Source organism: Diospyros lotus, chromosome 11 (assembly GCF_014633365.1).
Source record: "Diospyros lotus cultivar Yz01 chromosome 11, ASM1463336v1, whole genome shotgun sequence".
Taxonomy (NCBI): Eukaryota; Viridiplantae; Streptophyta; class Magnoliopsida; order Ericales; family Ebenaceae; genus Diospyros; species Diospyros lotus.
This window is the reverse complement of record NC_068348.1, coordinates 3788650-3801481: the sequence shown is the minus strand read 5'-3', so window position 1 is coordinate 3801481 and position 12832 is coordinate 3788650.

Below are 12832 nucleotides of genomic sequence, written 5' to 3'. Positions count from 1 at the left end.
TATGCTGAAATTGAAAAAATTGAATGTAAGGGCTTGTTATCGTTGGATGTTACAACTAGATGGAACTCCACCTACTTGATGTTAGAGACTGCTCAAAAGTTTGAGAGAGCTTTTGAGAGATTTGATGAAGAAGATCCTTATCTTAAACTTGATCTTTGTACAAGTAATTGGAATACTGATTTGAACCAAGTTATTACTATAGATGGGAGACCAAAGGCAGAGGATTGGAATAAGGTCAGACTTTTTGTCAAAGTGTTGAAATATTTTTATGAGCTAACTTTGCGAGTATCTGGTTCATCATATGTCACCTCCAACACATTTTTTCATGAGCTTGGTAAGATGCATTGTCTCTTACAGGGGTGGTTGGAGAGTGATGATTTTGAAATGGTGGAAATGGCGATAAAAATGAAAGAAAAGTTTAATAAATATTGGGGGGATCTGCATAAAACAAATCACTTAATTTATATTGCTGTTGTGCTTGATCTGAGGTACAAGTTAGAATATATAGAATATGTACTGAAAGAGATGTGTCGGGGTGAGAGAGGAGTTGGTGTAGTTTTATTATTAAAAAATTCTCTACATGTTTTATATGAGAAATATAAGAAAAAGTTGGGACGTCGAGATGATGCTAGAGAGTCATCTGAAGTGTTTACTCCAACTGTTGTGGTGGATGGCTGCACTCTCACCCTGCAATTAAAACACAAAACAAAACACAATAAAAATTTTATATTTTATTTATTTATTTAGGCGAGAGGTTTATACTCGTCAGTGTACGAGTGCAGTTGTAGTTCAAATTTAAATTTATACTTTCTGGATAAGTCCAGGTCGTCCACTGAGAGATTTATTTATGGCAAAAAAAAAAAAAAAGAATGTCACACACACGCACACGCATTTAGATGGATTGATAACATGATTTTTTTATGATTTTTTTAGATAACAAATACTAGAAAATAAAGCAAGACAGAAGTTGAAATAAATACTAAACGTGAGAATATGAAATTGGAAAGTACTTGAGTTAAGACAATTTCAGTGCCAACCCGTTGATTCCCAAATATTAGCATAAAAGATTAGCAACATTAATTTAATTTCAGATATGAGGATTTGTTATTAAATGCAATTAAAGATAATGATAGCTCTAGTTTAAGCAATCCCCATACATGATATGCGGGATTCTAATTTAAGAAACTACCATAAATTCAATTACAATTAATACACAAAACAACTAAATTAATCATCCGGGTTTGGGTATGATAGCGTTTCCAGTTCTAGTAACTCTTATGCGTGACATGAAAGCTCTAAGTTAGGCTTACGCTCCAATCCAAACCTAGTGATTTTTCAATAATCAAAACACACTCATATTGAAGTTTAAACCAATGTTACTCATTTAAAGCGTAGCTTTCTTTAGGAATCATTGGCGTTAGACACTGTCCTTGCCTTAACCCAAGATTAGATTTAGCTACTCATCTCTATTAAATTAATTGACAACAATTTAAATGACATAATTTAAATAACAGAATTTAAATGACAGGAATTAAAATAGAAGAAACTAACCGGCCATTTAGGCGGTAGATAATTAAAATACAAGAATTAAAATTGCAAGAATTTAAAGGCAAGAAACTAACCGTCCATTTAGGCGGTGAACAATTAAAATACAAGAATGAAAATTGCAGAAATTTAAAGGCACAAATTAACCGGCCATTTAGGCGGTGAATAATAAAGTAATAATAAATGACATAAGAATTTAAAAGAAGAAAGGAAGGAAGTAAGATCACAAGAGAGAATACTAAAGAAAATGGGAAAGAACAAGAACAATTCTCAAAGAGAGAATTATAAGGAAACAACTAAACTTTGATTCAAGAATAATAATCACACTTACAAATGCAATCAAGTGATCTATTTATAGGCCACAAGATGCAATACAAACCACACAATTTCAATTATTCAACTAGACATAATTATATCTAATGGGCACTCACACACTTAAAGTTAAATGGATTTTAGCTATAATACACACCTAATATTAAATGGATTTTAGCTAAAATACATACCTAATAAAGCATTCATAAAGTTAAATGGATTTTAGCTATAATATCCACCTAATAGTTAAGTGGATTTTAGCTAAAAAACACACCTAATAAAGCTCTCACATAAAAAATAAAAATAGATTTCTATAAATTGATTTTTAATCTTCATTAGGATTAAAAATAATTCTTGGGCCTTCTCCAAATAATATCTTCCATGGGTTGCTCAAATTGGGCCTTAATTCTTCATGGGCTTAAATTCTTCATGGACTTTAATTTTTCATGTGCTTGATTTCTTCATCGGCTTGAATTCTTCATGGGCTTGATTTCTCCATGGGTTTGATTTCTTCATGGACTTGAATTCTTCATGGACTTTAATTCTTCATGCCTAAAAAAAATAAAAATAATTTAATATTATTAATAAATTATATATTATATATATGTATTACACATGGCACATATATATATATATTATATTATATTATATATATTACATGAATGCATATAATGATATATATGTATTATATATAATTTTATATATTATTATTATTATTATTAAATTTTACTTTAAAATTTCATTTCATTCATTTTTCAATTTAAACTTGCATATAACCATAAAATATATATTAATATCTAATTTAAACTATTTTTAAGATCAAAAGAAGGATATAATTATAACAAAATTTTTATAAAATTAACCACTAATCAGTGGATGATGAGAATGACTTTGAAAACCCATTTTTTTCTCGCTTCAAAAAACATAAGTGTGGGTGTAGTAGTGGACCTACAGTTGTGCCTTCAGAATTGGATAAGTATTTTAGTGAAGTATGTGAGCCTCCAACTAAAGAATTTGAACATTTTGAAATCACTACAAGAAAAATCGATTTTAGTGACAGAAAAATCTGTCACTAAAAACAAAAAATCCGTCACTAAATTTTTAGTGACGGGTTTAGTGATGGGGTAAAAATCCGTCACAAAAAAGGGCGTCACTGAATTTTAGTGACGGGGTTGAGCAATCCCGTCACAGATCTGTGATGGGCAAGCTTTCCCGTCGCAGATATGTGACGGGTCACCCGTCGCAGATCTGTGACGGGGTACAGAGCCCCGTCACAGATCTGTGACAGGAATACCCGTCATAGATCACTTTAAATAATAAAAATAAATAAATAATAAAATATTAAAATTAATTTTAAAATAAAATAAAATAAAAATTTATCTAATTTATAATATTAATTCTAAATATTTGAATTGAAATTTTATTTATTATTTTTAATGTTTTATGTCAAATAGAATTTTTTGTATTTTTTAATGTGTATATTTTATTTATAACAATAAAAGTAAACTGTATTACATTTAAAAGTAAACTATTAAAAATTACAGTATTACATCAACATTTTCTATGTATTTTATTTAAAATTACAGTATTATATTTTAATTAAAAGTAAATTTTTTTCAATTAAAAAAAAAAAAAAAAACACAAATAACCATTAAACTAAACTAATACAAAATAACTATAAGTAAACTAAAATAAAATAACTACAACTAAACTAACACAAAATAATCATTAAACTAAACTAACACAAAATAACTAAAACTAAACAACACAAAATAATTACCTCATTGACTGAAAGAATGGCAGCAATGGCATCGGAGCAGTAACAATACCGGTGGGAGACAGCAGTTGCAGAAAAATCAAGAGAACCAAGGGGGGAATAGAGAAATGGCATCGGAATAGGGGGAAGGGGGCGAGAAAGAGTGAGAACCAGAGAGGGGAAGGGGGAAATGGCTGTTCGAGATGGGGGTTTTAAACTTAAATTAGTGACGGGTGTGCCAGTCCCTTCCCTGATCAGTGACGGGCATTACAGTCCCGTGACTAAATTTTTTGCCATGTTTTTTGTGACAGATTTCCGTCACTAAACCCGTCACAAATTAGTGACGGGTGGGCCCCCGTCACAAATCCCGTCACTAAATTATAATTTTCTTGTAATGAATGGTGGAAAGCAAATTATCATAGGTTTCCTATTCTATCTTCGATGGCTCGAGATATATTGGCAATTCCAGTTTCTATTGTTGCGTCTGAGTCTGCATTCAGCACTGGGGGTCGAGTACTTGATCCATTTAGGAGCTCTCTATCTCCTAAAGTGGTTGAAAGTTTGATTTGTACGCAAGATTGGCTTCGGTCATCTACCACCCCAATAAGTGTTGAAGAAGATTTGGAGCATGCTCAACAACTTGAAGAAGGTAAAACTGGTTAAATTTACTCAGTTTTACTCTCTTTTAAATTTACTCAAGAGTTAGTTCAATACATGGTACTTTGATATTAACTAATTCATTTTACATATTATTTTTAGAATTGTCAAAGGTTATCATAAGCAACAGCTCAATGTCCAATATGGAATGTTGATTTGAACCAAGTGATTTTAAATATCTCGTGCATTTGTAAGTATATATGTTTTATACTTTCTAATTGTATATATTTTATATTTGCTTTGAACAAAATTTCTTCATGGACTAACAACATATATTGGCTCCACTTCTTTTGTAGGTTAGATGCAGGGAGAGGGAGGTGAGTATTACACACATGAATAGAGGTTAAAATTTGTACTCAAAAGTAAGTACATATTTTTTTTTATCAACTTCACTACTTGTAATCAATTTTGGAAGAGGCATGTCAAAATGCTTGTAGAGTTATAGTTGAGTGTGATTTTGTTATATAAATGCCCTTAGTTTCTAGCAAATTTATGTTGAGGACAACACAAAAATGAAGATTTATTTGTTTAGATGTTTATATAAATGGATTTTATGTTTGTATGTTAATGTTCTTTCTTTTTGTTTAGATTTGTGTTGGTTTAACTTTTGGTCTTTCACGTTGCATGTTTATATGTTTATATCATGTTGCATGGCTTAGTTAGTTTAGGTTGACAGTGACCACTGGCTCCATTTCTTTTGTAGGTTAGATGCAGGGAGAAAGAGATGAGTATTACACCCATGGATACAGGTCAAAATCTGTACTCAAAAGTAAGTACATATTTTTTTTTATCAACTTCACTACTTGTAATCAATTTTGGAAGGGGGTATGTCAAAATGCTTGTAAAGTTGTAGTTGAGTGTGATTTTGTTATATAAATGCCCTTAGTTTCCAACAAATTTATGTTGAGGACAACACAAAAATGAAGATTTGTTTGTTTAGATGTTTATATAAACGGATTTTATGTTTATATGTTAATGTTCTTTCTTTTTGTTTAGATTTATGTTGGTTTAACTTTTGGTCTTTCACGTTGCATGTTTATATGTTTATATCATGTTGCATGGCTTAGTTAGTTTAGGTTGACAGTGACTAGCACACTTGTGTTAACGTCTTATGTTGATGGATGGCTTAACTTAGACTTATGTTGTTGATGGCTTAATTTAGTTTCCAGGTTCCAATTTCCAAGTTGCATTGCATGGCTTAATTTAAACTTATGTTGATATCATGTTGTTGGCTAGCATATCCCCTGCATGGCTTAATTTAGCCTTAACATAGGTTCTAGGTTCCAATTTCCAATTTCCATGTTACATCATGTGGATGTGTATAATGCGAGTTTCAATTCTTTGTGGAAAACTTTTGGCTACAAACTTTAGTTTTGTTTGTAGGAATTTGTTCACCAATTTCGATTTTGTTTGTAGGATTTTGGTTATGTCAGTTTTGGGTATAATCGGTTCGATTTTTTTTGGTTATTTTTGTGTATAATCGGTTCAGTTTTTCGGTTCGGTTACTGAAGTTCAATGTCAGTTTGTTCGGGTTCGGTCAAATCGGTTAGTATAATATTTCTGTTCGGTTCGGTTTGTTAAAAAATGGCTGATTTGGTTCGGTTAAACCGAATGCTTACCCCTAGCTCTAATGACAGATTGCAAATAGGGATGCCATTTTAATATTTTTTATTAAAAAATATAATTAAAATTTCAAATTTCAAATTTTGACCGTTGAAATTCAAATTTCAACCATTAAATTTAAATTTTAAAATTTAACCGCCAAAATAAAAATTCTAAAATTTCAAATTCATCTATAAATATGATAATCTTTCTCATGTTTTTATTCATCTATATTACATTATCTCTCTAAAATCATTAATCTTCTCATATTTGCATTCATCCATCGATATGAATCGTTATCCTAATATTTTAGGAAGGATCCTCAATATTCAGGAAAAATATGATGATCAATTAGATACATTATATGATTCAACCAGAAGGTCAGAAGGGTCTAGTCGTGGACGAGTAAGAAGGCATTGTGATTCTGTTCCAAGCCGTAGAACAATTAATCGTGATAGAGTTGAAGGCCACAAAAGACTCTACCGCGACTATTTTGCAACCCCTTGTGTATATGAAGGGTTTTTTCGAAAAAGATTCTGAATGAGTCGTCTTCTTTTTCTTCGAATTGCAAATGGGGTTGAACAACACAATCCATATTTCATCCAAACAACAAATGTCGTTGGAGTTCTTGGTTTGTCATCCCTTCAGAAGATAACAGATGCTTACAGAATTCTTGCTTACGGAACACCGACAAATTCTGTGGATGAATACATTAGAATTTGAGAAAACACTGTCATACTTAGTCTAAGAATGTTTGTGAAAGCTATTATTGCAGTGTTTGGCGACCATTACTTGAGGCCACCAAACAATAGCGATATTACTCTATTGCTACAAATAGGGGAACAACGTGGCTTTCCTGGAATGTTAGGGAGTATTGATTGCATGCATTGGAAGTGAAAAAATTGTCCGACCGCATGGCAAGGTATGTATATTGGTCATTGTCATGAACCAACAATCATTTTGGAAGTTGTGGCTTCTCAAGATCTTTGGATATGGCATGCATTCTTTGGGCTTCCTGGTTCGCTGAATGACATAAATGTTCTAGATAGGTCCCCTGTTTTTGCATTATTAGCAAATGGTCATGCTCCTCCAGTAAACTATACAATTAATGGCCATGAGTATATAATGGGATATTATCTAGCTGATGGTATTTATCCAAACTGGTCAACATTTGTAAAAGCAATTCCCTGCCCACAAGATTTGAAGAAAAAATATTTTGCTAAAGCACAAGAGTCGACAAGAAAATATGTAGAGCGGGCATTTGGGGTACTTCAAGCTCGTTTTGCAATCGTGCGTGGGCCAGTACGCTTTTGGGATGAAGAAACACTTGCAGATATTATGAAAACGTGCATAATAATGCATAACATTGTCATTGAGGATGAAGGAGATATTGGTAACAATAACTTTTATGGAAGTTATGCAAATTCGTCTATAAAAGTGTCGCACGCGTATACACCAGAATTTGAAGACTTCATGCAAACCCATTGTCAGATTAGGGACAGTGTAACTCATTCTCAACTACAATCAGATCTTATCGAGCATTTATGGGAACGCCATGGCGAATAATAATTTTTCCAATATTAATTTCAAGTTGTATTTTCAATTTCAAGTTGTATTTCCAATTCCAATTTCAATTTTAAGTTGTATTTTCAATTCCAATTTCAATTTTAAGTTGTATTTTCAATTCCAATTTCAATTTTAAGTTGTATTTTCAATTCCAATTTTAATTTCAAGTTGTATTTCAATTTCACAAGTACCTTCATAGCAATCAAAGTCCAATTTCAATTTCAAGATGTTTTAGTCAATTTCAAAAGTACTTTCATAGCAATCAAACTTAATACATAGTTTTTTCATAAATAATAATAACATAATAAATGACTAAAAAGTAAAACCCCGTTTTTTCATAATCTCCATCTTCAAGTTATTCCAATATGCTGCAGAAATTGATTCCATACCAGTAGTGTCAGTTTCCATGATCTTCATTTCATATTGCCATTCATTATTCTTTTCTTCAACTTCTACCTTCTTTTTTTGAACTTCTAATTGCATTTCTTCAATTTCTAACTATTTACGATGTTACTCCAACGCTATCTCTTGTTGAGCAAACATTTTCTTATGCCGCTCCGCTTTTCATCGTTCCACTTCCATTCTTTGATTCCAGTGGTGATAATCTAGTATATCTCCAGCCCCTGTTTTCTTCTCTTTGTTTTTAAGTTGTTTCTTCGAATCTTTTCCACCTAATGGCCTATTGAGGTTGGGAGTAGACGATGGTTCAATGTCATCCCCTAAATGTGGAGTTGAATAACAAGATTCAACATGATTTGATTCAACAGGACTACCAGTTGAATGGGTTTTTGCTCTCTTATTGTTGGTGAGATTATCAATCCATTTCCACTCCATTTTCAAGATATTCCAACAATACTCATATTGAATTGGTCTTCCAATAATCTTAGCAAACATTTCTTTTGCTTCATCAACCTGAAAAACATATGAAATCATTAAATCAATAGTTCAAATATTAAATCATAGTAGTGTCTATCTAAGAAAACTCAATCCTTACATTATTTTGCTCGGTATGTCCACTTTGTCGTAGTCTTTCAATTTGGCTATAAAAATCGACAAATTTAGCACATTTGGCATTTATATCAGTCCAACGGCTTTTAATAGAAGCTTGCGAACGTTCTTCTTGATTGCCTCCATGAAATTCTACGTATTTCAATATTCTATGCCAAAAAACACCACCTTGTTGTTCATTTCTAGTAATTGCATCTTTACTCGTATTAAGCCACGCAAACACAATTAATTTATCTTTTTCTTGAGAGAAGTTCTTTGTCCTTTGCGATTTTCTCGCTCTTGGAACGACTTCATCTTATACTGGCTCCAATATTGCGGAAGTGGATCACATAGTATCATCATATAAATCGGTATTATTCATAAGCAAATCAGTGAAAGAACCGTCAAATTGAGAATCCATATAAAAAAAATCAAAAAATATAATCAATTTAAAGAATGAGTATAAAATAATAAATTAAAATAAATTCTAACAATTAATTTAAATTCTAATAATTAACTAAAATAAAACATAACGATTAACTATAATTAATATATATAATTCTAACAATTAATTATAAAATCATTTATTCAACTTCCTAACACCTCCTATTATAAATTGATTAATATATATATATATATAACATACCTTCAGTGACTTCACTCACATTTACAATTGATTAATATACATATATATAAACATTAATTCACAAGCCATTCCAGAATCTTCTTCTTCTCGTGGAGTTTATAATTGATTATAATATATATATAATATAAAAATTAATTCACAAGCCATTCCAAAACTTTCTTCTTCTCGTGGAGTTTATATAATTGATTATAATATATATATATATATAACATACCTTCACAAGCTACTCCAAAATATTCTTCTTCTTCACAGCAGCTTGCACCCCCTGCCCTCTCTTACTTTTGCTAACGGCTCACCCTCACCAATTGCAGTCTTGCCGATCATCGCCTCTCGCGCTGCTCACCCTCGCCCTCACAGGTGCTGCTCCCCCTCGCCTTCTGCCTTTGGTTCTCTCTTGCACTGCCTCGCCTCTGTTTCAGGTATATATATATATATATAATGTTGAATATAGCCGTTAGATTTTTGACTGTTAGCCCAAATGCAACCTTCGATTTTCTTTCTCCTAGAGATGTAAAAATGGCACCGCAGCATGGAAATTGCTATTTTGGGGTGCCATTTCGGCAGTTAGGAGTGGATATTTTTGAATTTTGTATATTTTTGTATTTTGGGAGTGCCATATGAAGCTGTAAAATAGCAACTTCCATGCTGCGGTGCCATTTTTAAATCTCTAGGAGAGAGAAAATCGAAGGTTGCATTTGCGCCAATGGTCAAAAATCTAACGGTTATATTCAACATTACCTGCGAGGGCGAGGGCAAGCAACGCGAGAGGCAACGACCGATAAGGCTGCAACTGGCGAGGGCGAGCCTTGAGAAGAAGCAAGAGAAGGTAGGGGGTGCAAGCCGCTGTGAAAAAGAAGAAGCTGCAGGAGCAAAAAAGGGCAAGGGGCGCTAGTTGCTGTGAAAAAGAAGAAGTTGCTGTGAAGAAGAAGAATATTTTAGAGTAGCTTGTAAAGGTATGTTATATATATATATATATTCACAGGTTTATATTATATATATATATATATTACAATCAATTATAAACTCCACGAGAAGAAGAAGATTCTAGAATGGCTTGTGAATTAATGTTTATATATATATATATATTAATCAATTTATAATAGGAGGTGTTTGGAAGTTGAAGAAACGATTTTATAATTAATTGTTAGAATTTATTTTAATTTATTATTTTATACTCATTCTTTAAATTGATTATATTTTTTGATTTTTTTTAGATGGATTCTCAATTTGACGGTTCTTTCACTGATTTGCTTATGAACAACACCGATTTATATGATGATACTATGCGATCCAATTCCGCAATATTGGAGCCAGTACAAGATGAAGTTGTCACGACCCGAAATCTGATAAGTCATGACCGGCACTAATCCCTAGGCCTAGCAGCCCCATAATGGACTAGTAAGCCTCTTCTCTATCTCGATTTGAATAAAACAATACTACTGACAGGATATAGAACATGAATAAAATACCAATTCACCTTCTAACATAATATCTCAATATTTCATATATAGCAGCTGTACAAAATAAGAATATCTATCACACTACTGTCATAAATACATATCCGATCCCGTATCTCGGGCCTTTGGCACAATTATGTGCCAACAAAAATAAAAGACAAAACATCAGACTCTATAATACGTGTATGTCTCCACAGAGCATCCTATATCACATCAGGGTTCAAAAAAGGGTCTGATATCATACTAGAAGATCCGCTGGACCAATAATCAAAAGAAGAATTTCCTGAAAATATTTTTAATAAAAAAGGGTGAGTCTTGTGGACTCGCGAGTATAAGGTATGTCATGCCCACTAGAAGAGTATATAATAAAAATGCTAGGATGATCATTATTAGTACAATAACATAATAACGGTATAAACAGCTGAAATATGAACCATAAGTTTAAATAATTTGAGGTTTGAAAGGAAAACATAGTGTAGGAAAAATAGGTGCCTAAAGACAACCCCCATAAGTTGTTCTCCAACCACCTAAGTCCCCTATACTTTTATATGAGATGCATGCACTGATTCTGAGGACACACTACTAGAAACTGGCCTAACGCCTATATACACATGCACACAAGTATATATATCGGCACATACATCATCATCACACAATATCATCATAATGGCCCACGTGATAGCAGTGCTGAAACATACTATCCGCGTCTCTCATGGCCTTGGCATGCCAAGCCTCACAGTACCATGATCTTTTCCTACTATGAGTCACTAGGGAATCTACTAGATAGTCCTCTAATAATAATGCAAATGATACCCTAATTTATGCACAAGTCATAATCATTTATCATTTCATGTGGTGTCTAAAATACACCATATCATGCAATATTTAACATTCTCAAAACAAGAAATCAATTAGGGTATCTTTCAACTTATGTCTCTCCTAGTGGGATGAAAATATTTCATGCAAGTTTGAAACATTTAAGAGTATTTTTACTATGATCCGCATATAAAAATCATGTACAAGTTATGCATATAAAAATCTATACAAATTTATAATCTTTATGCACGAAACAGTATATACATGCATAATATAAGGTAAATATAACATATCCTGTCTACTCGCCTGGGAAACGATGACTCAAGTCCGAGTCTGGGGAAAAGATCGAACAAAATCCTAAGAATCCGAGCCTACAATAAATAGAATGGGGTGGTCACATTTAGGTAACAAGAGTAACGACAAAATGAAATTACCGAAAATTCTAACCATTACCTAACATCATGAATTGATTATTTTATACCTTGGCCCGCACAATATTCGAATTTGGCGTCATGGAATTCGTCGAGCTTAGCCATCTACTACGTCATCATGCCTCGCCTTGCTTGCTACGCGTAAGTGTATAGTGGAACTACACACCCACTTATAGGCTGCAATAACATAATATATATATATATATTTCTATATTTACCCATTAACTAGTTTTCTTTTAATATAGATAATATATTTTTTTTTATCTAAATTCCTCTTTTATCAAAAATACATATATATTTATATTTATAACTAAATTGATAAATTTTCTTAAAAACTTAATAATTAATTAATAATTTAATAAATGGTTTAAAAGGAATAAATTGCAATATTCTAGCCTCAAAATAAAAGGAATCCATCAGAAATCAGGATTCGAAATAAACCCACGTCATCATCATAGGCTAGCGTAGAACGCACTCGGGGTCAGTCTTGCTCGGTCTCGAGTCATCTAATAGGACTTCGTTCTTAGGACTCCGATCAACAAAATGACTCACCAATCATATCACCAATTCTAGGAGACCTAAAGAGAACCCAAATTAGACTGACGTCGATATCCTGAGTAAGACCAATCTAACCAAGTCATCCTAGGTCCACGGACAAGTGACAAGGGAGAACAAGCCGAGTGGGCCATCCCAAGGGCTGCCACAACTGGTAAGTCATGCCCAACACATTGGGTCATCCTATAACCCAATCGAGCCCCGCCATCCTAGGCCAAAACCTAACCTGACATGCCCAACCCCAAAAGCCCTCATTTCTTTTTTCCTTATATTTTATTTATTTTTATTTTATTTCCTTTTATTCTTTTTCTTTTCTTTTCTTTCTTTTCCTTTTCTTTTTTTCTCCTTCCCAGCAAACTGCCATCGCCGGCGACCATCGTCGGCCGACTAAAAATGACCGATCAATATACCGATACGAAGCCCTCACCACGAATAACAATATATCTCAAAATGAAATCTATCGACGGTCAGATCTTAATAGATCTGAGAATTAATTTTTGGC